Genomic DNA, 27,616 nt, shown 5'->3' on the forward strand with positions numbered 1-27,616 from the left:
GCTTATTAAAAACAGAGCAGGAGGGTGTCATGCAGAGGTGCTGCACATAGATTTGCAGTAGTGTGACTAGACAAAAGTACAATACCAACGTTTAGGATGCCACTAGGTACACTGACTGTTTGCTAGTATAATAGCTTAGTTAAAAAAAGTTGGAGTGTGCAATGCAGGCAGACATGCTGCAAATATCTTTACAATAGTGTGAATAGACAAAAGTCCAATAGCCACGTTTAGGATGCCACTAGGTACACTGACTGTTTGCTAGTATAATGGCTGAGTTAAAAAAAGTTGGAGTGTGCAATGCAGGCAGACGTGCTGCAAATATCTTTACAATAGTGTGAATAGACAAAAGTCCAATAGCCACGTTTAGGATGCCACTAGGTACACTGACTGTTTGCTAGTATAATGGCTGAGTTAAAAAAAGTTGGAGTGTGCAATGCAGGCAGACGTGCTGCAAATATCTTTACAATAGTGTGAATAGACAAAAGTCGAATAGCCACGTTTAGGATGCCACTAGGTACACTGACTGTTTGCTAGTATAATGGCTTAGTTAAAAAAAGTTGGAGTGTGCAATGCAGGCAGACGTGCTGCAAATATCTTTACAATAGTGTGAATAGACAAAAGTCGAATAGCCACGTTTAGGATGCCACTAGGTACACTGACTGTTTGCTAGTATAATGGCTGAGTTAAAAAAAGTTGGAGTGTGCAATACAGGCAGACGTGCTGCAAATATCTTTACAATAGTGTGAATAGACAAAAGTCGAATAGCCACGTTTAGGATGCCACTAGGTACACTGACTGTTTGCTAGTATAATGGCTGAGTTAAAAAAAGTTGGAGTGTGCAATGCAGGCAGACGTGCTGCAAATATCTTTACAATAGTGTGAAAAGACAAAAGTCCAATAGCCACGTTTAGGATGCCACTAGGTACACTGACTGTTTGCTACTATAATGGCTTAGTTAAAAAAAGTTGGAGTGTGCAATGCAGGCAGACATGCTGCAAATATCTTTCCACTAGTTTGAGTAGACAAAAGTACAATAGCCACGTTTAGGATGCCACTAGGTACACTGACTGTTTGCTAGTATAATGGCTGAGTTAAAAAAAGTTGGAGTGTGCAATGCAGGCAGACGTGCTGCAAATATCTTTACAATAGTGTGAATAGACAAAAGTCCAATAGCCACGTTTAGGATGCCACTAGGTACACTGACTGTTTGCTAGTATAATGGCTTAGTTAAAAAAAGTTGGAGTGTGCAATGCAGGCAGACATGCTGCAAATATCTTTCCACTAGTTTGAGTAGACAAAAGTACAATAGCCACGTTTAGGATGCCACTAGGTACACTGACTGTTTGCTAGTATAATGGCTTAGTTAAAAAAAGTTGGAGTGTGCAATGCAGGCAGACATGCTGCAAATATCTTTACAATAGTGTGAATAGACAAAAGTCCAATTGCCACGTTTAGGATGCCACTAGGTACACTGACTGTTTGCTAGTATAATGGCTTAGTTAAAAAAAGTTGGAGTGTGCAATGCAGTACAATAGCCACGTTTAGGATGCCACTAGGTACACTGACTGTTTGCTAGTATAATGGCTTAGTTAAAAAAAGTTGGAGTGTGCAATGCAGTACAATAGCCACGTTTAGGATGCCACTAGGTACACTGACTGTTTGCTAGTATAATGGCTGAGTTAAAAAAAGTTGGAGTGTGCAATGCAGGCAGACGTGCTGCAAATATCTTTACAATAGTGTGAATAGACAAAAGTCCAATAGCCACGTTTAGGATGCCACTAGGTACACTGACTGTTTGCTAGTATAATGGCTGAGTTAAAAAAAGTTGGAGTGTGCAATGCAGGCAGACATGCTGCAAATATCTTTCCACTAGTTTGAGTAGACAAAAGTCCAATAGCCACGTTTAGGATGCCACTAGGTACACTGACTGTTTGCTAGTATAATGGCTGAGTTAAAAAAAGTTGGAGTGTGCAATGCAGGCAGACGTGCTGCAAATATGTTTACAATAGTGTGAATAGACAAAAGTCCAATAGCCACGTTTAGGATGCCACTAGGTACACTGACTGTTTGCTAGTATAATGGCTTAGTTAAAAAAAGTTGGAGTGTGCAATGCAGGCAGACGTGCTGCAAATATCTTTACAATAGTGTGAATAGACAAAAGTCCAATAGCCACGTTTAGGATGCCACTAGGTACACTGACTGTTTGCTAGTGTAATGGCTTAGTTATAATGAGTTGGAGTGTGCAATGCAGGCAGAGGTGCTGCAAATGTCTTTGCACTAGTGTGACTATAGCAAAGTCCAATAGCCACGTATAGGATGCCACTAGGTACACTGAGTGTTTGCTAGTATAATGGCTTAGTTATAATGAGTTGGAGTGTGCAATGCAGGCAGACGCGCTCTGCAAATGTCTTTGCACTAGTGTGACTATAGCAAAGTCCAATAGCCACGTATAGGATGCCACTAGGTACACTAAGTGTTTGCTAGTATAATGGCTTAGTTATAATGAGTTGGAGTGTGCAGAGGACAGGAGGGTACAGTGCCAGGATTGTGGGGCTCTGGGTAGAGGAATGGAAGCCTGCCTTTCTATTCCCTCCTAATAGGGAAATGCAGGGAGGAAATCCCTGACCTTGGCTACACAGACGCTGGCGCTGTTTTCACGACCTGTCACCTTAACTCTGACCCTGCCGGTTTGAGCCCTTAAAAGGACTGCTAGAAAGTGCTCTCCCTAAGCTGTCCAGCGCTGTGTATGGAGCGCATACAGCTGTATCAGCGATAGGACTCAGGACGTAGCTGCGCCAGTGATGTCTGACACCAAGGACGCAGAAGAGATAATGGCGTCCTGGAGGAAAATGTCCGGTTTTATAATGCAGGGACATGTGACATGAACATCCTATCACACATGCCGTTGCTTCTCTGGCTAAAAGTCCACTTAGCTGTGTGTGTGTCTGGGATTGGCTGACATGCTGGCCCTCCCCACTACACGCGCGCGCTTAGGGAAGGAAGACAAGGAAAAAAAAAAAAAAATGGCGATCGCCATTATAGAAACAGCAGTGATCTGAAGGCGCTGTTCACGCACACTATACACTGAAATGTCATAATAGTGTGATTCACAGAGTGACTTACACTATTACAGAAGAAACCAAGCTAGGATTTAGCTGGTTTTTTGCTGCTAGAACCGTTCTCGAACGTTTCTAGAACTATCGAGCTTTTGCTAAAAAGCTCGGGTTCTAGTTCGATCTAGAACAGGGCCCAAAATCACTCGAGCCTCGAACTGGAGAACCTCGAACCACGAACCGCGCTCAACTCTAGTCGGGATGGTATTTTAAAAATTGCTGGAGAATCAGATTCAACACGTGAGCCATACAAGGCCCGTGTGTCACATTGCCCTGAAGAAGGGCCGCAGACAGGTTTGCATCATTGCCGCACACGGCTGTTAAGTCACCAACGTAGTCCACTCAATCAATTTGTACTCTGGTCCCAATGGGAAGACACCACACCCTTTTTTAGGCCCCTCCTGTCTGCAGACCACTGCCAGACAAAGCTATGAACCTCTTGTTACTGTTACCCCCAGTTCAGTTGTATGAGTTTGTGTGCTTGTTACCTGACTACGTTTCCTGCTTGCTGTTTATGTACCTCGTTGGCCGATCCGCATTTCACCTCTGCTTGTTTTCTGATTAAGTCCTGGCCATCCCATTCTTTTCCTCTTCCTCAATTAATGTTTTTGACCCTGAATGACTACTATTCTCTGGAACACAGGTATTGATCAACTTGGGCCCTGTGTAATTCCAAATCACTGTATAGGGGTTAAAGGGTTTCATGGTTCTGGGTGTCCAGCTTGGTGAGTGGCTTGCCTCTAGCCTATCCTTTACAGCCCATCTGAGTGTGTCGATCCAGGCAGGCATTACACCGTGCCCTCTGCAGAAGGCCATGTAGGCCGGGATAGTGTTTTAAAAATTGCTGGACAACCTGGTTCAACACGTGAGCCATACAAGGCACGTGTGTCACAATGCCCTGAAGAAGGGTCGCAGACTGGTTTGCATCATTGTCGCACCCGACCTTCCCTGACTGCTGGTTGAGTGGAGACAACCATTGATGAAACTCGTTCTCACTCTCCAGAGCTAACCGTCCACAATTCCTCAGCGGTGTCTCACATTTCCCCTACATTTTAAAGTAAACATTTGACCGCCTGATGGCCTTGAGCTCTGCTGCCAGCATAGTAAGGAGGTGTGTGGGATTCCTTGGGCACAGTTACAGGGAAGGGTGGCCTGACCACACAGGGTTTGGGCCGAGGTGGAGGACCCACACGAGGTTGAGGAGGCCGAAGCAGTGGAGGAACTTGTACATACAGAGGAATGATTGACACACAAGTCGTGGGGATGGCAAGACTTGTACAGCAAACCCTTCTCCATCTCTCACCATAGTTACCCAGTGCCCAGTCAGCAACATGTAACTCCCCTGTCCATGCTTACTGGTCCAAGTATCTGTGTTGAAATGCACCCTGTCACACACAGAGTTTCTCAAGGAATCGGTGAGGTTGTGTGCGACCTACTGTGGTAGCGCGGGCACGCCTTTCTTGGAGAAGGAGTGACGACTGGCCATCGGCTCTTGGGGCACTGCAATGGGCATAAGGTCTCGAAAATCCTCGGTCTCAAAAGGGTGTAAAGGCAGCCTTTCTGTTGCCAACAAGTTGCAGATGATGAAACTCAACCTCTTAGGCATGTCATGCCCTTCGAAAATCATGTAAAACACAGCGAGGGGACTCCAACCACAGTCTCCCTCGTTGCCACTAATTGGGCCACACACACCCCACTTGACTGACATCAGTTGATGCCCCTTTTGAAAAAGAAAAAGATGCTTTGCATAAAGCACTATCAAAAATACGCGTGCCTTTCCCGTCCCCTGGCTGACCCAGGGGAAGAAAAGTCCTCTGAGAGCCATGACTTGTTCATCTTGGTTCTTTTAGAAACACAGCGAGGGGACTCCAACCACAGTCTCCCTCATTGCCACTAATTGGGCCACACACACCCCACTTGACTGGCATCAGTTGACCCCCCTTTTGAATGAAGCACTCTCAAAAATACGCGTGCCTTTCCCGTCCCCTGGCTGACCCAGGGGAAGAAAAGTCCTCTGAGAGCCATGACTTGTTCATCTTTGTTCTTTTAGAAACATAGCGAGGGGACTCCAACCACAGTCTCCCTCGTTGCCACTAATTGGGCCACACACACCCCACTTGACTGGCATCACTTGATCCCCCTTTTCAAAATGAAACAGATGCTTTGCATAAAGCACTCTCAAAAATACACGTGCCTTTCCCGTCCCCTGGCTGACCCAGGGGAAGAAAAGTCCTCTGAGAGCCATGACTTGTTCATCTTGGTTCTTTTAGAAACACAGCGAGGGGACTCCAACCACAGTCTCCCTCGTTGTCACTAATCGGGCCACACACACCCCACTTGACTGGCATCAGTTGACCCCCCTTTTGAATGAAGCACTCTCAAAAATACGCGTGCCTTTCCCGTCCCCTGGCTGACCCAGGGGAAGAAAAGTCCTCTGAGAGCCATGTCCACATTGTCAGTGGACAAACGCGTATGCTTATCTGCCAGCAGACCCCCAGCAGCACTGAAGACAGGTTCCGAGAGAACGCTGGCTGCAGGACACGACAAGATCCCCAAGGCGTACGTGTCGAGCTCAGGCAATTTATCCAGATTGGAAGCCTAAAATGAGCAGGGCTCAAGTTGCACAGTAATGGCATCGATGTTTCCTTGCATATACTCATATATCTGTGTGTCCTCCTCTTTTTCCTTGTCCAGCTGTTTTGTTTTCACATGAGTATATGTCCTTGTCACTTTCCCATGTGTTTGTGTTGTGTTGTGAGTTGTTTGTCACCTTTTGGACACCTTTGAGGGTGTTTTCTAGGTGTTTTTATGTGTTTGTGAATGCCTGCCATTGTTTCCTATGCAGTTCGAGTTCGGTTCGTCAAACGTTCGACGAACCGAACTCGAACGGGACCTCCGTTCGGCGAACCGACCTCGAGCCGAACTGCGACCGGTTCGCTCATCTCTACCCTACACTGATGATACGATAACGACGCTTTTGCGCTCGTTTATTGTATCAAAAAGGATTTGTACACTACGATATCGACTGAAATGCCGGATGTGCGTCACTTTCGATTTGACCCCACCGGCATCGCACCTGCGATGTCGTTGTGTGCAAAGCCCGCCTAAGGTGCTGTTTGATGTGGGGATCTGTAAAATTAATGGAGGAGGTGGGATCTCTGGACCGGGAGAAGGCTTTTCGTGCGTGGCGCCATGTTTTTTGCTTTTTTTTTTCCTAACTTTATTTGTGGATGTTGCTGCAGCCAATCACGGCACCTCAAACATCCATAAGGTTCAGACAGAAGGGCTTCTGTGATTGGCTGCCCAAGTCACATGTCTGCGTGGATATAAATTGCGGACATGTTGCCTCTGCGCCATGCTGTGAATATAAAACGACAGAGAAGTTGCTTTAGCCAGGGCTGCTAGACACTCAGCTTAGTTAGGGGAAATATTCCAGCTAGTTCAGATAGATAGGAGAGCGACATTTTACAATAGGGACATGAGTTGTAGGTGAGCTTAGCTACGGGTTTAATGCTGCCTAGTTCACATGGTTAGTTGAGCAATAGTGTACAATAGTGATGTTCACTGTATGTAAACGAATGTGTGTGCCATATATTGGCACATTTCATGATCGAAATAGGGATTGGAACTTACAGTGCCTGCTAAAGAGTTGCCAGTGAAGCATGTATATAAGTATTGCTATGCATTACTGGCTACTGAACAGTATGCAAACACAACCATAGCTCTTGTTGCTTGCCTAAAAAAATTCCACGGTAAGTATCTAAAAATATTTTATGGGCAATTATTGCCTGATCAAAATTAGGCACATATTTATAGGTATTGGTAGTTAGCCATGAAATACATGTCTATGTATTTTTAGTGGTGCCTGCTGAAAATTTTCTTTTGAAAAAGCTAAATAAATCATCTTGAAACTTTATTGTGTCTGCTCCCATATAACGCAGTGAACCACCTTTGTAGGTATTGATGCTTTTTAGTGCCTTCACAATATGCCAACTCAGACAGTAATTAAATAAATGATCTTTTCTGTCAGATGTCTGACAGGTGTGGGCATATGGTTGCAAAACAACTGTTTCAAAGGGGAAGGGTACATTAACCATGAGTGGTAAATCACAAAGGTTGTTGTGGAAGGGGGATTAGGCAGGGTGTTGGAGGTGTACGTGTGGGTAATTCTGTCAGTGAAAGGTCTTGTGATAAAACGCAAGATCATTCTATCCCAAGAGAAATGAGAGAAACTTCCGTTATTGGACAGCCTACTCCGCTTAATATCTTTGGCAGCCGCGCATCGCTTCAACTTCAAAATGGGGCTGATAAACAGCAGGTTATAGAGTGGATGGGAAGCATTGCATCAAATGGCCTCTCCTCCTCTTCCTCCACCTTAACATCCCACACACTTCATTCCCCAGACGTGCAACCCCAATTGCACTTGTTTGCACCCAAGTCACAAATGTCCAACCAGCAAACTGACTGTGGGGAACTAGACATGGGCGAGTCTGCAGAGCTCTTCACTAGGGCTAAGTGGATCCGAACTGTTAAAGTCCGGATCTGCATGGTTTCAAAGATTTTCAGGTGCCGGATCTGGATCCAGAATTCCGGGTGCACGATCTGGATCCAGCACTGGGGAAAATAATTGCAAAATAAAGAAAAACAGAAATAAAACAGCGTTTCATACTTACCGAGACTCGGTGTCATGGCGTCACACTGCTTCCGGGTCGTGCATTCACTTCCTGTACTGTGCATCGTATACACACAGCTTTCCATGTTTTCCCCACCCACCGGCCATCCTCTCGTCTGTGATTAGTTGCAGGCGGACGCACCCCCAGCCAATGACAGTATCTGCTTGCATAGCAGTCATCGCGACTGTCCTTGTCTGCACAGCCTGCAGTCTTGCTCTATTGCTGCTGGCTATGTAGCAGAGCTGAAGCAGCGTGCAACCTCGTGTGGATTATGTCGACTCTGCAGGGTGTTGGGGGTTAATAAATAGGTGAAGGAGGGCGCATGTTTTTGTATTTTTTTTTCAAAATAAAGGATTTTTCTCTGTGTCTGTGTTTATTTACATTCATTTACAGCTTAGGATGATGCAGGTATCTCACAGACACCTGTGCCATTACTAACCTAGGGCTTAGTACCAGCTGTGCGCTGCTATTAACCCCTTTTTACCCCAATTGCCACCGCACCAGGGCAATCGAGAAGAGCCGGTATTTTACCGGGATTGTCACATCTAATAGATGCGGAAATACCGGGTAGCTGCGGGCTGGAATACCAGCTCCCGGCCGGCATTATCATGGCTGGCGATGAAAATTAGGGGGTCCGCAAGTCGGTTTTTTTTTTAATTATTTATTTAAATAATAATAAAAAAAAGTAAGTGGATGTGGTTGATGTTTGCTGTGTCTGTGCAATCGCACCTTGTGGGTAGGATGTATGAGTGCCTGCTTCCTGAATGTTATATGGTAAACTACAGAGCACAGGCAACATGGCAGTGGTTTGACCTGCAGACACAAATTTGGTACCCTTGTGCTCTGCCCACCTACTGGGGTGCTTGGCTGCCATGTGGTTCCGCATACTTGTGGTGCTCAGGTTGCCTTTGCCCTGGTCGCTGCTCAACTTTGTATGGCAGATGATACAGATCACAATGTTTTTCTCTGAAGGACTTTCAGAAAAAAACTTCCAGACAACGGCTGAATGCCCCCTTGCCCTGATTTGGGCCACAGTGGTGTGCTCTTCGGAACAGTTGACCCAGTTCTCTCTGGGCAAACCACTACTCCTTGGTGCCTGTGTTGGTGTTACATATCCATCTTCCTCTGTGTTGGTGTGCTGCCTATGCATGTCAACATTCCAGGTTGGATCAGTTGACTCATCATCGACCACCTCGTCTTCCATCTCATCCTCTTTACCAATTGAGATTGAAGGGTTGGCCTGATGAAAACTGTGCCTCATCATCAGCCTCCACCTCTGGACACAATAAATCAGGTTCCTCGTACTGGCTTTCTTCTGGTAGTAGGTCTGCAAATAGTTGACCATCAAAGCCCACCACCTCCTCATGTCCCTCTTCAATACTGCAATGTGAGAGGCCAGAGCCAACCAAAGGATATGTACAAAACAAATCCTCAGAGTGGCCAAGCTTGGGGTCATATGTGTCCTGTGACTGATGATGGAGGGAGGAAGGAGTACCAGGTTGAGGATTGGATGGGCCAGCCTTCTGTGTATCCACAGTAGACTGTGTGGTCGTGGAAGATTTGTTGCTGCTTGACAAATGCGAAGAGACCTTGTTTACCATCCAAGACAGAATTTGCTCTCTCTCTTCTGGTTTCCACACACGTTTACGTTCCAGACCGGTAAATCTGGCAAGGAACATAGTCGATGCATCAAGCGTCTTCTGACCTGACACAGAGTTAGGGGTACTTTTCATGTTGCAACATCGTTACCGATTTATCGTCGGGGTAACGTCGTTAGTGACACACATCCGGTGCCGGTAATGACATCGCAACGTGTAAATTCTAGGCGCAGCGATGATCGAGCACATCAGCGTAAAAAATCGCTGATCTGTGTAATGTTGTTCATTTTCATAATGTCATTACTGCTGGCGGTACGATGTTGTTTGTCGTTCCTGCAGCAGCACACATTGCTGTGTGTGAAGCTGCAGGAACGACAAACATCTCCTTACCTGCGTCCACCGGCTATGCGGAAGGAAGGAGGTGGGCGGGATGTTATGTCCCGCTCATCTCCACCCCTCCGATTCTATTGACCGGCCGCTTAGTGATGTCGCAGTGACGCCGAATGCTCCACCCCCTAGAGGGAGGGATTGTTCGGCAGTCACCGCGACAAGGTATGTGCGTGTGAAGCTGCCGTAGCGATAATGTTCGCTACAGCAGCTATTACCAGATATCGCATGTGCGACAGGGGCGGGTGCTATCGCGCTCGACATCGCTAGCCGATGCTAGCGATGTCGCAGCGTGTAAAGTACCCCTTAGTGCCTTGTCGCCCACCACTGACAACACCATGCCCACGTTCATGTCCCTTAGTAATTAGATATTTTGTCATTTTGGGTTTTGCTGACATATTTGCAGATGTTGATGGCCCAAGCCAAGCAAACTTTGACCCCAAAAATATTGTGGAAAAAGTACAAGGGAGTACTTTGTATGATGTAGTACAAAATGGTAGAGTTCTGCGTTGTATTTGCAACGGCCACTCAACGTAGTAATGTGGCTGATGTGGACGGACGGCACAAGTCATGCTATGAACACTTAAATATTGTGGAAACAGTAATGCTGCGTTTAGTGTTTCAGGCAGCAGTAAATGCTAGAATACCTCTTTGTAACCATTTGCAAAGGCTACCAGCTACGTATTAATGTGGCTTATGTTGATGCCACAAACCAGGCTGTAAACCCCTAAATATTGTCTAAACAGGTCCCAATTCCCTACCTAATCCAAAATCTTTCCCTCCTTGCTGTGACCTTGTTCAGTGATTTCAGCTCTTAAAAGAGCTATTGTATTCTGTACGATATTATGGAGGAAGTGACATGCTGCTTTAAACTCATTCCCTGCTTCAAAATCTGTCCCTCCGTACGCTACACTGACCTATAAGCTGCAGGCAGCCCTGAAAAGGGCTTTTTATGTTGTTATTATTAGGCCTACGCACTCCCTAGCAGCTGCTTGCTCTATCCCTATACTCATACCTCGCTGGTTGTATGTTATTAGTAATTAGTGCCTGCTCCAAATTACTCAGTGAACCACATTTCTAGGTATTGTTACTTATTAGTGCCTGCTCTAAATTTGCCAATGAACTAGCTAAATAGGTCTTGCCACTTTTCATTGCCTACTCCAAAAAACCTTTTGAACCACATTTCTAGGTTTTGCTACTTCTCGGTGCCGCCTCCAAATTACCCAGTGAATCACATTTCTAGGTATTGCTGCTAGAGATGAGTGCACCCATGCATTTCAGTTCACCAAACCAAATCAAACTAAGGGTACGTTCACCGTACCTTTATTGAACCAAACTTTTAACTTTCTCAACCCTATTGAAATTATAGGAGGCCTAACGTAAGGCACAGAATACCTTTGGGGGGGTCGAAAAGCTTCCAAAGCAGCAAAAATACAGTTTACAGTGCAGCACCACGGTTTTGGCATAGCCATTAGCTTCCTAGGCTACTGACCTAAGATTTATAGAGGTGGATAAGAGACAGGTATAGGTCTGGGGCTCCCATACAACCACAACTTGGAGATCTATGTAGTAGTCTCAACATTAAAAATTCATTCAGGGACACAGTGGTATAGTAGCATCAATTGCACCTCTCCCCATAGGACTGTAAAAGAGCAGGGAGGTACGATCCATGCAACACACAGACCTGTGAGCCAGAATTAGAATTAGAATTAGAAAAAGGAAGACATGCTACAGTGATTGGTTTAGGCCTCTTGGTCACAGAAACCTGGCATAAAAAAACCCCAAAAGTTTTATACCCATTTTGAAATCTCAACAGGGACAGTGTCATGGCTCACCTCCCCGTCCACATGGCTAGGGGGCGGAGCCTTCACCCGGGCCTCACCTCCGGAGCCTGGATGCCTTAAAAGCTGACATTTCCAGTGAACCAGCGCCAGCTATAAGCTTAGCACTGCTTTGCCTGTGATTGCTGGTCCTGTGAGTGATATCCTGATCTCTCTGTTCCTGTGCCCCCGTGCCCCTGTCTGTGTTCTGTCCCCTGGTCATCCCTCCTGTCCTCTGTCCCCTCTCCTACTTCCCCACTCGGTTGCTTCCTCTGGTACTGACCTTGGCCTGACTTTGACTCCGCTTCTGCTCGTTCCTCTGGTCCTGCTTCTTCCCGTACTGTGTTTGACCCAGCCTGCCTGACTATTCCTCACACGCCCCGCAGCTCTGCTTCTCAGCTGTGCTGTGAGGCAGTGTATGAGAACACTGTGTATTTACTTCCTGGTTCTCATTGCTCTGTGTAGTGTCTTCTGCTGCATAGCTCCAACTCCCCCTGGTGGCAGCTTGACAGTATAGCCGACCCCAAATAGGCATTAGTTTTCAAAATAGGAACTTAATGCAAATTACCTTGGTAGTGGGATCCTTCTATGCATTTGAGGAATACTATAATGGACCCACTTAATACTTTGTGTGAGCAAGTGGCCAACCTCACTCAGTTGGTTCAGGATTTAGCTGCAGAGCATCGCACCCTGGTAGCTTCACATAATATGCTGCAGAGTGAGGTCTCTGCCTCTGCGTAGGTCACCTTAGGGGCATCTACCTTACAAAATGTGAGTCGTCATTGTTCCTCTGATGTCCAACTTAACACTCCTGAACCCACGGTGATGCTCCCCAATAAATTCTCTTGGGAGAAAAACCTATTCTGGACGTTTAGAGAGAGCTGCCGACTTCTTTTCACTCTCTGACCTCGGTCCTCAGGGGATGAGACTCAGCGGGTGGGGATCGTTATGTCGTTACTTAGAGGGGGTCCCCAGACCTGGGCGTTTTCCTTAGCCCCTTCGGCCCCAGAACAACATTCGGTTGACCTCTTGAGTACGGGTGGCTGAGGACAGGATTATGTGTCTCACTCAGGTGAATCACACTGCTGAGCCATATTGTTCTGATTTTCGACAGTGGTCCACTGAGGTATGGTGGAATGATTCTGCACTCAGATGCCAGTTTCGGAGAGGTCTTTCGGTCCCACTGAAAGACGCCTTGGCTCTGCACCCTCCTCCCAGTACCTTGGACAAAGCAATGACGGAGGCAGTTTGCATGGACCGTAGATTACGGGAAATAAGGTGTACGTTGCGTGAGATTCCTCCCACTCTGCTTAGGACGCCTCCTTTGCCAGCTACGGAGCACATGGAAGTTGGATCCGTCAGTTCGGACAAGAAAGAGAGGAGAAGACGCCAGGATCTCAAGCTGTGTTTCTATTGTGGACACCATGGACACTGGAGGAAGGACTGCCCAGCTTGCCCCCCTGCTAAACAGTCGTCGGGAAGCTTCTAAGTCTGGGTAATGGCAGAAGAGGTTGGCCAGACTATCAGGTACCTTCCCTCTCCTCCAATAAGATACTTCTAAACGCTACCCTGCGGGTCAAGGAGTCGGTCTGGTCAACTACTGCCTTTGTTGATTGTTGGTCCACTATGAACTTCATTGACTCTAGATGTGTTCAAAGATTAGAGTTAGGGACAGTGAGGATGGACCTATCCAACTCCTGGCAATTGATAAAACACCGTTGTCTCAAAACTGCATTCAGTTTGCTACAGAAATGTTTCCTCTGGTGATTGGGTCTCTGAATTCTTAACTGATTTCTTGTTTTGTAATGGACAACCTCCCTGCTGACTTAGTGTTGGGGTATCCTTGTTTAATGTTGTGTAATCCTATATTGATTGGGAATGTTGTACCATAATCAAGTGGAGTTCTGCCTATCATAAAAGATGTTTAAAAGCCATATCTGTGTCCTCCGTAAGTCCTGAGGGTCTTCCGGAATACCTGATGGACTACGGAGATTTATTCTCGGAAATAGAGGCCGAAGTTTTGCCACCTCATCGCCCATATGACTGTGCCATTGATTTGATTCCCAACTCCAAATTGCCCAAGGCTCGTTTATATCACCTCTCGGGTCCAGAAAGGGCTGCTATGAAATCTTACACATCCGACAGTATACATAAAGAGCATATCCAGCCTTCTTCTTCCCCAGTGGCCGCTGGGTTCTTTTTTGTAAAGAAGAAGGATGGAGGGTTACGGCCGTGTCTTAATTTCTGAGAATTGAACAAGATTACCGTGAAAAACACGTATCCGCTTCCACTCATCCTTGATCTCTAAAACCAACTCTCCAAAGCCCAGTGGTTTACTAAACTAGATCTTAAGGGGGCCTATAATCTTATTCATGCCAGAGAAGGGGATGAGTGCAAAACGGCCTTTCTTACGTCAGAGGGGTTATTCGAGAATTTGGTGATGCCCTTCGGTTTATCAAATGCTCCTGCGGTGTTTCAAAATTTCATCAACGATGTCTTCTCTGATTTTATTGGTCGTTTCGTGGTCATCTATCTCGTTGACATTTTGATTTATTCTGTCAACAAGGAGACGCATATTACACATGTACGTTCTGTATCACGGAGGTTACGTGATAATCAATTGTTTGCCAAGCTTGAAAAATGTGTTTTTTCTGTTCAGGAAATAGCCTTTCTTGGATTACTTCTTTCTCGTGATGGGTTTAAGATGGACCCGGGGAAAGTGCAGGCTGTCATTGACTGTGTGCAACCCAGGGATATCAAGGCGTTAAAATGCTTTTTAAGTTTCGCCAATTATTATCGGAAATTTATTAAAGGGTTTTCCCAGATTGCCAAGCCCTTGACCGACCTTACTCGGAAAGGAGCGGATCTGCAGAACTGGTCTCAGACAGCTGTCCAAGCCTTCCTTGAATTGAAGGATCGGTTCATGTCCGCCCAGGTCCTGGTACAGCCCGTCCTCAAGGCGCCATTTATTGTGGAGGTGGACACCTCGGAGGTGGGGCTGGGAGCAGTTCTTTCTCAGGGTCCTGCTACTCTGACCAATCTGTGACCTTGTGCATTCTTTTCCAAGAAATTTACTCCGGCTGAGTGGAATTATGATGTGGGTAACCGTGAATTATTGGCAGTAAAGTTGGCATTCGAAGAATGGAGGCATTTTTTGGAGGGTGCTACTCATCGTATTATAGTCATCACTGATCATAAAAATCTTGCGTATATCGATTCGGCCAAGAGACTAACTCCTCCACAGGCGAGGTGGGCCCTTTTTTTTCTAGATTCCATTTTACCATTACTTTTCGGCCTGGGTCCAAAAACGTGCGGGCGGATGCCCTATCCCGTAGTTTGGACCCGGTGTCCCCTCCAGAGCCTTCTTCCTCCATTCTTCTGCGAGGGGTGGTGGTCGCTGCCTTGTCATCCAAGTTGGAGGCTGAGGTTCAGGAAGCCCAGTCCTTAGCGCCATCCTCCGCTCCAGCCACTAAATTGTTTGTCCCTTTGCACCTTCGGTTACGGGTATTACAAGAGTTCCATGAGTCCGTACTTAGTGGCCACCTAGGCATTACAGCCACTCGCAGGGCTATTGCTCGACTGTTTTGGTGGCCATCTCTTCATTTGGATGTGGCTCGTTTTGTTTCTGCCTGTGCTACCGTGTTTTTCCAAAAATAAGACCTCCCCCAAAATTAAGCCCTAGCAGGGATTTTCAGCATTTTCGGAGAAAGGCTTCAATATAAGCCCTCCCCCGAAAATAAGCCCTAGTCGCGGATCAATAATGAAGTGTCCCTGCAGCTAAAAAAGGTTACAGATACTGCAGGACACTTCATTATACACAGCGTCACCCGACAATTACACTCACCCGACACTGAGCGGCAGGACCTGCAGTGATCACACACCCACACACATCAGCTCACACACACACACACACAATCAGATCTCACACACAAACATCGGATCGCACACACAGTCAGATCACACACACAAACATCGGATCACACGCAAACATCAAATCACACACACAAACATCGGATCGCACACACATCAGAACACATACACACTCACCTCATCCAGTGACATCGATCTCTTCTCACCGGGAGAATCCTGAGAGGCTGTGCAGTGCAGCGCGACAAACAGGACCTGCGGCCGGACACGTGACTTGCTCTCCTTGCCTGCTGCCATAAGTGCTGGATGTGATGTGATGTGATGTGTGTGTGTGTGTGTGTGTTTGTGTGATTTGCTGTGTGTGTCTGCAATCGGCTGTGTATGTCTGCGTTTGGCTGTGTATCTGTGATCGGCTGTGTATGTCTGCGTTTGGCTGTGTATCTGTGATCGGCTGTGTGTGCCTGTAATCGGATGTGTGTATCTGTGATTGGCTGTGTGTGCCTGTGATCGGATGTGTGTATCTGTGATCGGCTGTGTGTGCCTGTGATCGGCTGTGTGTATCTGTGATCGGCTGTGTGTGTGCCTGCGATCGGATGTGTGTGCCTGCGATCTGCTGTGTGTGATCTGCTGTGTATATCTGCGATCTGCTGTGTGTGATCTGCTGTGTATATCTGCGATCTGCTGTGTGTGTGTGCCTGCGATCAGATGTGTGTATCTGTGATCGGCTGTGTGTATCTGTGATTGGCTGTGTGTGCCTGCGATCTGCTGTGTGTGATCTGCTGTGTATATCTGCGATCTGCTGTGTATATCTGCGATCTGCTGTGTGTGTGTGATCTGCTGAGTGTGTGTGCTTTTTTGGGGGGCAAAAAAAATATAAGACAGTGTCTTATTTTTGGAAAAACACGGTATATGTGCACATGCTAAGGTATGTCGTAACCGGCCGGCCAGAGAACTGGTTCCATTGCCTGTTCCTGAAGGTCCATGGATTTCATTACGGACCTTCCTGTCTCTAATGGCATGACTGTGATCTGGGTGGTGGGTGATCGCTTTAGTAAACAGGCACATTTCGTTCCCCTCTCGAGTCTACCTAATGCGGCGACCCTTCCCAACCACTCTATCGACCAGGTGGTTCGGTTACATGGGTTGCCCCTGAATATTATATCTGATAGGGGGGTACAATTTGTTTCTCGGTTTTGGAGGGCCTTGTGCAGGCAATTGGGGATTGAGTTGTCCTTCTCGTCTGCCTATCATCCTGAATCCAATGGGCAGACGGAGAGGACGAATCAGACCCTTGAGAAAATCCTGCGGTGCTTGGTTTCTGCTCAGCAGGAGGAATGGTATACATTTTTGTCCCTTGAGGAGTTTGCATTTAATAGCAGAGCCCACCAATCTACGGGTACGTCTCCCTTCTTCTGTAATTACAGGTTTCACCCTCACTTCGGGGCCTTCTCCAGAGTAGATTTGGGGTGTCCAGGGGCTGACTCTGTTGTTCAGCGTCTGGGGGAGGTATGGAAGGAGGTACGATGGTGCATCGAGAGGGTTCAGTAGTCCCAGAAACACAAGGTAGACAGTTAGGTCCTAAGTTTACAGGACCCTATAAGATCATCGAGGTGGTCAACTCGGTGGCCTTTCGGCTGCAACTGCCCCAGACCTTATTCCTAACGTATTTCATACCTCCTTGCTTAAACCATTTGTTTCATCGGTGGTGGCTTCTCTGACCCCTATGGCTCCGATATTGGAGGACGGTGAGGAGGAGTATGAGATCCAGTGTATTATCGATTCTCATTGGGTTCGTAGTTCCCTCCAGTATCTGATCCATTTGAAGGGTTACAGTCCGGAGGACAGGTCCTGGGTGCCGACTCGATCCGTGTGGGCTGATCGGTTGATTGCGGCTTTCCACCGAAAGTTTCTTGGGAAGCTTGGGGGTCCAGTGCCCCCCCCCTTGAGGAGGGGGTACTGTCATGGTTCGCCTCCCCGTCCACATGGCTAGTGGGCGGAGCCTTCTCCCGGGCCTCACTTCCGGAGCCTGGATGCCTTAAAAGCTGACATTTCCAGTGAACTAGTGCCGGCTAAAAGCTTAGCACTGCTTTGCCTGTGAGTGATGGTCCTGTGAGTGATATCCTGATCTGTCTGTTCCTGTGCCCCTGTGCCCTTGTCTGTGTTCCGTCCCCTGGTCATCCCTCCTGTCCTCTGTCCCCTCTCCTACTTCTCCACTCGGTTGCTTCCTCTGGTACTGAACTTGGCCTGACTTTGACTCCGCTTCTGCTCGTTCCTCCGGTCCTGCTTCTGCGCGTACAGTGTTTCACCCAGCCTGCCTGACTATTCCTCACACGCAACACAGCTCTGCTTCTCAGCTGTGCTGTGAGGCAGTGTATGAGAACACTGTGTATTTACTTCCTGGTTCTGGTTGCTCTGTGTAGTATCTTCTGCTGCAGAGCTCCAGCTCCCCCTGGTGGCAGCTTGACAGACAGTAAGCATCAATTTCCCCCTTCCCTGTAGGGCGTTAAAAGAGCTGGGTGCATTCAATAAACAGACCATTGGGCTGGCATTAGAATTAGAAAAAGGAAGACATGGTACAGTAACCAGTCTAGGCCTCTTGGTCACAGAAGCCTGGCATTACCCACAAGACATGTTTCACACCCATTTTGGAGTCTCAAGTAGAGATGAGCGAACCTTTTTGATAAAGGTTCGCCCATTTTAAATTCAGTACGAGCTTGAGCTTGTTTATTCGTGCTCAGCAATAGAGTTGAGCGCGGTTTGCGGTTCGGGGTTCTCCAGTTCGCGGCTCGAGTGATTTTGGGGGCTGTTCTAGATCGAACTAGAACTCGAGCTTTTTGCTAAAGCTCGATAGTTCTAGATACGTTCGAGAACGGTTCTAGCAGCAAAAAGACAAGCTAATTACTAGCTGGCTTTCCGCTGTAATAGTGTAAGTCACTCTGTGACTCACACTATTATGAAATTTCAGCGTATAGTGTGCGGGAACAGCGCATTCAGATCACTGCTGTTTGGATAATGGCGATCGCCATTTTTTTTTTTTTCCTTGTCTTTCTTCCCTAAGCGCGCGCGTGTAGTGGGGCGGGCCAGCATGTCAACCAATCCCAGACACACACACAGCTAAGTGGACTTTTAGCCAGAGAAGCAACGGCATGTGTGATAGGATGTCCATGTCACATGTCCCTGCATTATAAAAACGGACATTTTCCTCCAGCAAGCCATTATCTGCCATCTGCGTCTTGGTGTCAGTCACCGTAATGTAATGTAATTGTAATAAAGTAATCTTTTTCACTTAAACTTGGTGTATCCCTCTAGTATGCACACTTCTTCTCTCTCTTGATATAAATTGTATATAGGTGTGCTGAGGTGAACCCATTTGACTGCTTTATAGGGTAATTATATTCCCTTTAGGTGGTGCCCTCCCCATCTTCCTTGTTAATCATTGCTTATAGTGTCCTTCTTATAGGATATTTTTCTGGAGTTGTGGCACACCTCCTAAAATAATAGACTTTTTTGTCTGATGTCAGTGAATTTGTTTACTTTGTTTCTTTCTATTTTTATGGTCCTTTTCTACTAATTAGGATGAATTATAAACAAAGAGAAAAGAAGAAAATTGGCACAAAAACGTAATGCAAAAAGTATTAAATTTTATTCATATAAATATACAAAGAAATAGGATATCAGTTTATCATAAAAATGGTTGTACAGTGTCAAAATAAGACAGAAAATGGAGAAAAAGGGGATGAAGTCACCTAGGAATGTTGGATGCAAGTATGTGTAGAACACAAAAAAGCAAGAAATTGTATAGTCCAACCCGCCGCTGTAAAAGAACCCTGGAGGGGGAGGGCCCAAGGAGGATGTTAAGAGTGATGTTTAAGGATGGTGTATCACCAAAATATGTAGATCCAAGAAAAGGGCCCCTAAACCCCAAGATAGTAAATAATCAGGGTTTCCCTTCACAACTAAATGTAGTCAGAAATTGGTAACAAAAAACAAAAAACAAAAAACAAGTGGGCAGTAATCATTGAAAGAGGTGCAAGAAAATAGTATAGGACGGAGTAGTCGTGGGGCAATAGAGAGGAGGCTAAGATGGTAAATGTAAAAAGCAATTATAGTCGTGGAGCCGAGAGGTGCCAGTTAGCACAATAGCGGCTAGTAAAAGAAATCAAGTCCCTATGCCCAGACTAGTCGTGGAGCCAAAGAGAAGTAAATGCAGCCCGACCCCTGTACGGGGAGGTGTAACCGGGCAGAAGGGAAAAAGTACCCGAAGTAGTCCCTAAAATGGAAAAGACTAGTTGTGGGGCAGAGAGAGGAGACTGGAATGATGGGTATAAGAAACAATGTAGTCGTAAAGCCGAGAGGTGCCAATTAGCACAGTACCGGCCAAAAAAAGGGGGGGGGGGAGTCAGGTCCCTATGCCCAGACTAGTCGTGGAGCCGGAGAGGGGTTACGATCGTCCTCCTGCCGCCACCTTCCTCCACTCCTCCAGGTAGTAATTGGTTTTTCACTTCCATAACCTCTTAACCCCTCTCCGGCTCCACGACTAGTCTGGGCATAGGGACCTGACTCCCCCCCCCCTTTTTTTGGCCGTTACTGTGCTAATTGGCACCTCTCGGCTTTACGACTACATTGTTTCTTATACCCATCATTCCAGTCTCCTCTCTCTGCCCCACGACTAGTCTTTTCCATTTTAGGGACTACTTCGGGTACTTTTTCCCTTCTGCCCGGTTACACCTCCCCGTACAGGGGTCGGGCTGCATTTACTTCTCTTTGGCTCCACGACTAGTCTGGGCATAGGGACTTGATTTCTTTTACTAGCCGCTATTGTGCTAACTGGCACCTCTCGGCTCCACGACTATAATTGCTTTTTACATTTACCATCTTAGCCTCCTCTCTATTGCCCCACGACTACTCCGTCCTATACTATTTTCTTGCACCTCTTTCAATGATTACTGCCCACTTGTTTTTTGTTTTTTGTTACCAATTTCTGACTACATTTAGTTGTGAAGGGAAACCCTGATTATTTACTATCTTGGGGTTTAGGGGCCCTTTTCTTGGATCTACATATTTTGGTGATACACCATCCTTAAACATCACTCTTAACATCCTCCTTGGGCCCTCCCCCTCCAGGGTTCTTTTACAGCGGCGGGTTGGACTATACAATTTCTTGCTTTTTTTTGTGTTCTACACATACTTGCATCCAACATTCCTAGGTGACTTCATCCCCTTTTTCTCCATTTTCTGTCTTATTTTGACACTGTACAACCATTTTTATGATAAACTGATATCCTATATCTTTGTATATTTATATGAATAAAATTTAATACTTTTTGCATTACGTTTTTGTGCCAATTTTCTTCTTTTCTCTTTGTTTATAATGTTTTTCGAAGAAGGCACCCCCTCCTGTGGGAACCCCAGGTTCTGTTTCCCTCAGTGATTATTTAATTTAGCCATGCAATTGTTGTTCATAATTAGGATGAATCTAGAGGAAAGGGAGAATGCCTGGTCTAACCAGGTGGCGGATATTTTTGATCTTCCAACAACTGCCCAATTGATTGAGGCCACAGAGGAAAATGCTGGTTTTGAAAAAGTTGGTACAGACCTAATTAAATTACACAAAAATCTGACTAAGGTCTGGTATAACATAAAAAGTTTAGAGCATTATAAAAAATTGGGTATTGTACCAAGGGGTCTGAGGGTTCAAATTTTCCCTGCGTGGGAGGCGGATCCAACTTTAAAAAAATCTGGGAGTCCGGCCTTTTAAAATGCTCATCTATTATTTTAGATATGTTGCTAACACATGATCAAGAACTACTTCCCACTATTAGAGATGAAATAAGGGATAAGGAATCTAAGCTAAAAAATTTTGACCAAACCTCAGTGGTAGCACCCTTTCAGATTAAACTGAAGGGAATTATCAACCTTTTTGAGAAGGAGGTGATCAAACGAAAACGTAACAAACTGATTAGGGACAAAAAGGATTTCCAGACTGGTGAAATCTTTAAGTGGAACCATAAGGGTAATGTTAGATCAAAACAACAAAATCTGAGAAATAGACCCCAGGTATCTTCACCAACTAAGTCCAATAGGGAAAATCAGGCATCCACCAGCGATGATTTTTTATCATCGGACCTAAGCGATCAGGAAAGCGATGTAGGAGGGGCAGAAGGAAACGGCCGCAACTTGAGAAGTGGACTAAGGAAAACGGGATGGTCCCCTCACCACAAGGGAGGCAATCGCAGGAGGAAATAGTTGGAAATCGTGAGGCTGAAGGTAATTTGAGCATCATTAATCTTGCTGACTATGAACTTAATGAGGTGGAGAAGAGAGTCCTCTCTAGAGGTTTGTCATTTTCCCCTATGAACACACTGAATAAATTTACCTTTATTAAGGATGTTTATTTGTTTTGTAGACAAATTACCTTCAAGCTTTTATACCATAAACCTCAATTGATTGATACCCTCCCCCAGGATGAAAGATTGGCCTTCCAAACTCTATTGGATTTGATGGATGAACAGACGGCCCCTCTTGGTAAGCAGAAATTTCCGGGCAGACTACCCTCACAAGCTACCCCCAAGCTTTCTTTGTTTCCAGTAGTCCAGGTATTTTTTGATGCTGTATGTAGGGATATCCAATCCTTAAAATTGGATAATAATAAACAAGATAATATTTCAACTGAGGAAAGGAGGGCCCTACAGCATCTGAGGGAGAATGGCGATCTGGTAATTAAGGAAGCGGATAAGGGAGGAAATATTGTTTTATGGCCCGTGAAACTATATCTAGAGGAGGCACAACGACAGCTGTCCAATAGAAATGTTTATCAGCCTCTCCCCTCCGATCCAACTAATGTTTTTAAAACTAAGGTGGATCGTTTATTGCTGGATGCACATCAGAAGGGGATTATCTCCAAGAAAGAACTGGATTTCCTTTCGGTACGAAGCCCTGTGGTACCCACATTCTATATGCTCCCGAAGGTACACAAGTCTCTCCTAAAACCACCTGGGAGACCAATTGTAGCTGGAATCGGGAGCATATTTGAACAATTATGTGCTTATCTTGACTTCTATCTACAGCCCTTCGCCCTCCGCCTAGAATCATACGTCAGGGATTCGGCTGACCTGATTTCACAATTGGAAGAACTGAACATTCCCGAAGGTACCATTCTAGTCACTATGGACGTAGAATCGCTTTATACGAACATATCACACGATCTGGGTATGGGAGCGGTCTCTTACTATCTGTCCGGACGGAGTACGGGTACCAGGGATCACGATGAATTCCTCCTGAATATGTTGTCACTTATCCTCAACCTGAATTATTTCATATTTGATAGAATTTTCTACAAACAGGTTTCAGGAACGGCGATGGGGGCACGCTGTGCCCCATCGTATGCCAATATATATCTAGGATGGTGGGAGGAGACTGTGGTGAGGAATATGGCCATTTATGAAAAACATGTTTTTCGTTGGTTCCGCTACTTGGACGATGTCCTAATGCTGTGGACCGGGCCGTGGGAAGAGTGTGAGGAGTTTATCTCCGAACTAAATAATAATGTGTTCAACATCTATTTAACGTCACATTTGTCTCTTACCACGGTAGACTTCTTGGATCTAAAACTTTCTCTGGAGAATTCAAGGATCATCATGGATCTATTCAGAAAACCAACTTCTACAAACAGCTTTCTGCATTACAGCAGTTTCCACCCGGAGCACCTTCGAAATGGGATCCCGAAAGGTCAATTCCTGCGTTTACGCAGGAATTGTAGTCATGATGTGGACTTTCGAACACAATCAAGAGACCTGACGAGACGCTTCCACGCAAGAGGATACCCTAAGAAGGTAATTGCACGGGCCTTCCAATCCTCAATGGCGAAGGGGAGAAGGGAGATTTTGGCCAAAAAAAGGGATGAGAGAACCCCATATGGTGATATTGGGGTTGTGACTACCTTTAATAATCAATGGCCTGACCTACGAGGGATCCTGAAGAAAAATTGGGGGATCCTGCGAAGTGAAGTGGCTCTTTTGCCACACATTGCAGAAACCCCACGGATAATTGCCAGACGGGCCAGAAACCTTAGAGATGTGCTTTCCTCTAGTCATTTTTGTAGACCGTCTAGAAAGACGGAGGGGGGCTCCCCACTGGAAGGGTCTTTTCCTTGCGGTAACTGCAATGTTTGCCCTTTGATGTTGGCAAGGGACCCTATTTTTGACAACATGTTTTCTTCCCGACAGAAACCCAAAGGATACTTTAATTGCCGGACAAGGAACTTAGTATATGGTCTTATTTGCAATTGTCCAAAGATATATGTAGGACAAACCAGGCAGGAACTGAGACGACGAACTCAACAGCATATCTCTTCCATCAATACGGCGAAAACGGACCTTGAAAAAGGCAAGACCCTCTCTTCAGTGGCAATGCATTTTTTACAGCAGCATAATGGAAGAACATCTGGCATAAGGATTCTGGGACTTGAGAGCATCAAAACTAATATCAGAGGGGGGAACCTCACATTGGATCTACTTAGACGAGAATCCACTTGGATTTACAACTTGAATAGTTTGGCGCCAGGGGGGTTAAACGAGGAATTGTTGTTCACAGGTTTTTATAAACAAAGGTAGGGCTGTTGTATATATGGTTAGGCTTCAGCCTGGCCGTATACACTTGGGCCCTCCCCAACACTTTCTGTGTAGTACATATGGGCACTATATGTCGTCTCTTATTGAAAAATGGTGGCGGTTATTGGTGCCTATATGTAATTGTATGGACTTGCCCCTATTCTAGCCTTTTTGATTTATGCAGGGCTCCTCCTTTGGATATATGGTGTACAAAGTGTAGTATATCTTTTAATCCTTTTGGGGATTACGTGCGTATATACTATATACATTTTAGGGTATATGGTTTTCTGTAAAATGGTTAATCTATCTTCCCTATTATGAACTTGGGCCTTTTTTCTATTATAAGGCTCTCTCTTTTTTCATATTTGTCTTTGCATCCTATACCTGAGATCTTGTATATGTGAAAATTTCTATCTGTGGAAAAGCTGGATATGGTTCTTCATAGGGGCGTTTATGGGTAAAATGCCCTTCTAAACCATTGGGGTCCCCCCGAAAATCTTGATATAGTCACCTATTTATTAACACAAATTATATGCATACTATATATGAATTCTAGTTGGGGACCTTATGTCAATATGTTTCTATTTTGAGACTCTTATGTCTCTATATACACTGAACAAACATGTCCCTCGTAGTACCGACCTTGGTTTTCCATTTACTGTAAGGTGCTTTGCTATTCTGGCCCTTGTTCTGTGTTTGTCTAAAAATACTGATCGTAAAAGAAAATTTGTCTCTTTCTATGGCGGCCGCCATGTTTTCGGAGTCCCGCGCATGCGCGGTACTCCGTTCTTTCTCACTTCCTCTTTAAAATTCCTAGCGCAGGCGCAGTAGGTACTTCCGGGACGCCGGGTATCCCAAGAGCGCGCCCTTTGAAACGCCATTATGACTGGCGTCTAGGACCCACAGGTATTTAAACTCACTGTTTAGGGCACAGGGAACCCACCCCTGACGAAGTCACCCTAGTTGGTGACGATACGCGTGGGGACCTGTACCCTCTGTCACCCAATTTTTGGGTTTTGCTATGACTGGTAACTAGGGCATTTAATATACCTGCAGGTACTTTAATGGTATCGCCTAAATTTTGGGCTCTATTGGTATGCATAGGAAAACGTTCTGTATATGGTTGCTCTACTTATATAAATTCTACTCTTTAGTGCCATATTTTGACTAATAATTGGGACCTATTATATCTGTGGGCTACACTATATTTTGGAGATATTTTCTTCCTTTGTTGGGGGATAACTTCTCCCTAAGAATTGCAGTTACATATTTCAGTGTGGCTACATATTGTGACGTTTTACTTGCATTTATTGGAGGACATCCTGAATATTGCAATGTAATTTAACGTTATAATGTTATAATTGAATGCATGTCTAAATCTTGGGCTCTAATTGCATTTTGAGTATTACTATATATGGTCTGTCTATGGTACTTTCCATCTATATGTACCCTATCTCCTAGTACTACATCTTAGCTAGTATTTATGGCTTATACCTTACCTAATATTGTATCCTTGGTATGTTGATAAATCCCTTACTTATCCCTTTACTAATATAAACTGTACCGGATAGCTCACCTTTGGGTGGCAGAGGATAGTCCAACCTCAACAGAGGTCGGGACATTTTGTTGATATATATGGCTTTATGTCTTTTAAATGTTTTTAAAGAAAGTGTGTGATCTTGTGTCCTAATTTTGTAATAAAGTAATCTTTTTCACTTAAACTTGGTGTATCCCTCTAGTATGCACACTTCTTCTCTCTCTTGATATAAATTGTATATAGGTGTGCTGAGGTGAACCCATTTGACTGCTTTATAGGGTAATTATATTCCCTTTAGGTGGTGCCCTCCCCATCTTCCTTGTTGGTGTCAGTCACCGCTGGCGTAGCTCCTGTCTCCGATACTGCTGTGTACGCTCTATACACAACGCTATACAGAATAGGGATAGAAGTTTCTTTCAGCCCTTGTAAGGGCTTATACCGGCAGGGTCACAGCCATAGGTGACAGTCAGGTCCGTGAAAACAGATTTTAACAGCTACACAAGATGACAGCGTCTGTGTAGCTAAGGTCAGGGATTTCCTCGCTGCATTTCCCCATTAGGAGGGATAGAAAGGGAGGCTTCCTTTCCTCTACCCAGACCCACAACCCTGCCACTGTACCCTCCTGCCCTTTGCACACTCAAACTCATTGTTACTAAGCCATTATACTAGCAAACACTGAGTAAACTTAGTGGCATCCTAAACGTGGCTGTTGGACTTCCATTAGTGTCCCACTGGTGCAAATCTATGTGCAGCACCTCTGCATTGCACACTCAAACTCATTGTTACTAAGCCATTATACTAGCAAACACTGAGTAAACTTAGTAGCATCCTAAAAGTGGCTGTTGGACTTCCATTAGTGTCCCACTGGTGCAAATCTATGTGCAGCACCTCTGCATTGCACACTCAAACTCATTGTTACTAAGCCATTATACTAGCAAACACTGAGTAAACTTAGTGGCATCCTAAAAGTGGCTGTTGGACTTCCATTAGTGTCCTACTAGTGCAAATCTAATTGCAGCACCACTGCATTGCACACTCAATCTCATTGTTACTAAGCCATTATACTAGCAAACACTGAGTAAACTTAGTGGCATCCTAAAAGTGGCTGTTGGACTTCCATTATTGTCCCACTAGTGCAAACCTATGTGCAGCACCTCTGCATTGCACACTCAAACTCATTGTTACTAAGCCATTATACTAGCAAACACTGAGTAAACTTGGTGGCATCCTAAAAGTGTCTGTTGGACTTCCATTAGTGTCCCACTGGTGCAAACCTATGTGCAGCACCTCTGCATTGCACACTCAAACTCATTGTTACTAAGCCATTATACTAGCAAACACTGAGTAAACTTAGTGGCATCCTAAAAGTGGCTGTTGGACTTCCATTAGTGTCCCACTGGTGCAAACCTATGTGCAGCACCTCTGCATTGCACACTCAAACTCATTGTTACTAAGCCATTATACTAGCAAACTATGCTGCCAGTTTAAGGGCCGTAGTTGCATTGTCAGGGATAGTAATTGTTGTTTATTCTGCTGTTAATAAAGATAGACCACCGCTGCAATCTACACCACCTCTCAATTTTTACTACCACATTTTAAGTGCACAATCTTGTCGCAATCAAAATGAGTGGCAAAATGACAGATGCTGGTCGAAAGGGGAAGAGGCGTGTTGGAAAAGGAAAAAAAGGGTTTGTCCGTGGGGAAGGTGGCAAAGCTCCATTTACATCTGCTGAAGATAGACCATCTTCCAGCAAATGTAAGATGTCGACTGCTTACCGTGGACAATCCGATGTGCTCCCTTTTTTACGGACACGAACAACTGGAACAAAGGTAGATGATGGCCAAAAAAAGAAAATGCTTGAATGGATCTCAAGTGGTCCAACAAGTGCCCTCTCCTCCACCTCAACTACCGCATCCAAAAAACACCAGTCCTCTGAGTTGTCATCCCAATCACACTTGCTTTCTCCCAGCTCTGAAGTCTCCATCCGCCCTGCACAGTATGGTGGAACTGA

This window comes from Anomaloglossus baeobatrachus, chromosome 3 (assembly GCF_048569485.1).
Source record: "Anomaloglossus baeobatrachus isolate aAnoBae1 chromosome 3, aAnoBae1.hap1, whole genome shotgun sequence".
In the NCBI taxonomy this organism is placed as follows: Eukaryota; Metazoa; Chordata; class Amphibia; order Anura; family Aromobatidae; genus Anomaloglossus; species Anomaloglossus baeobatrachus.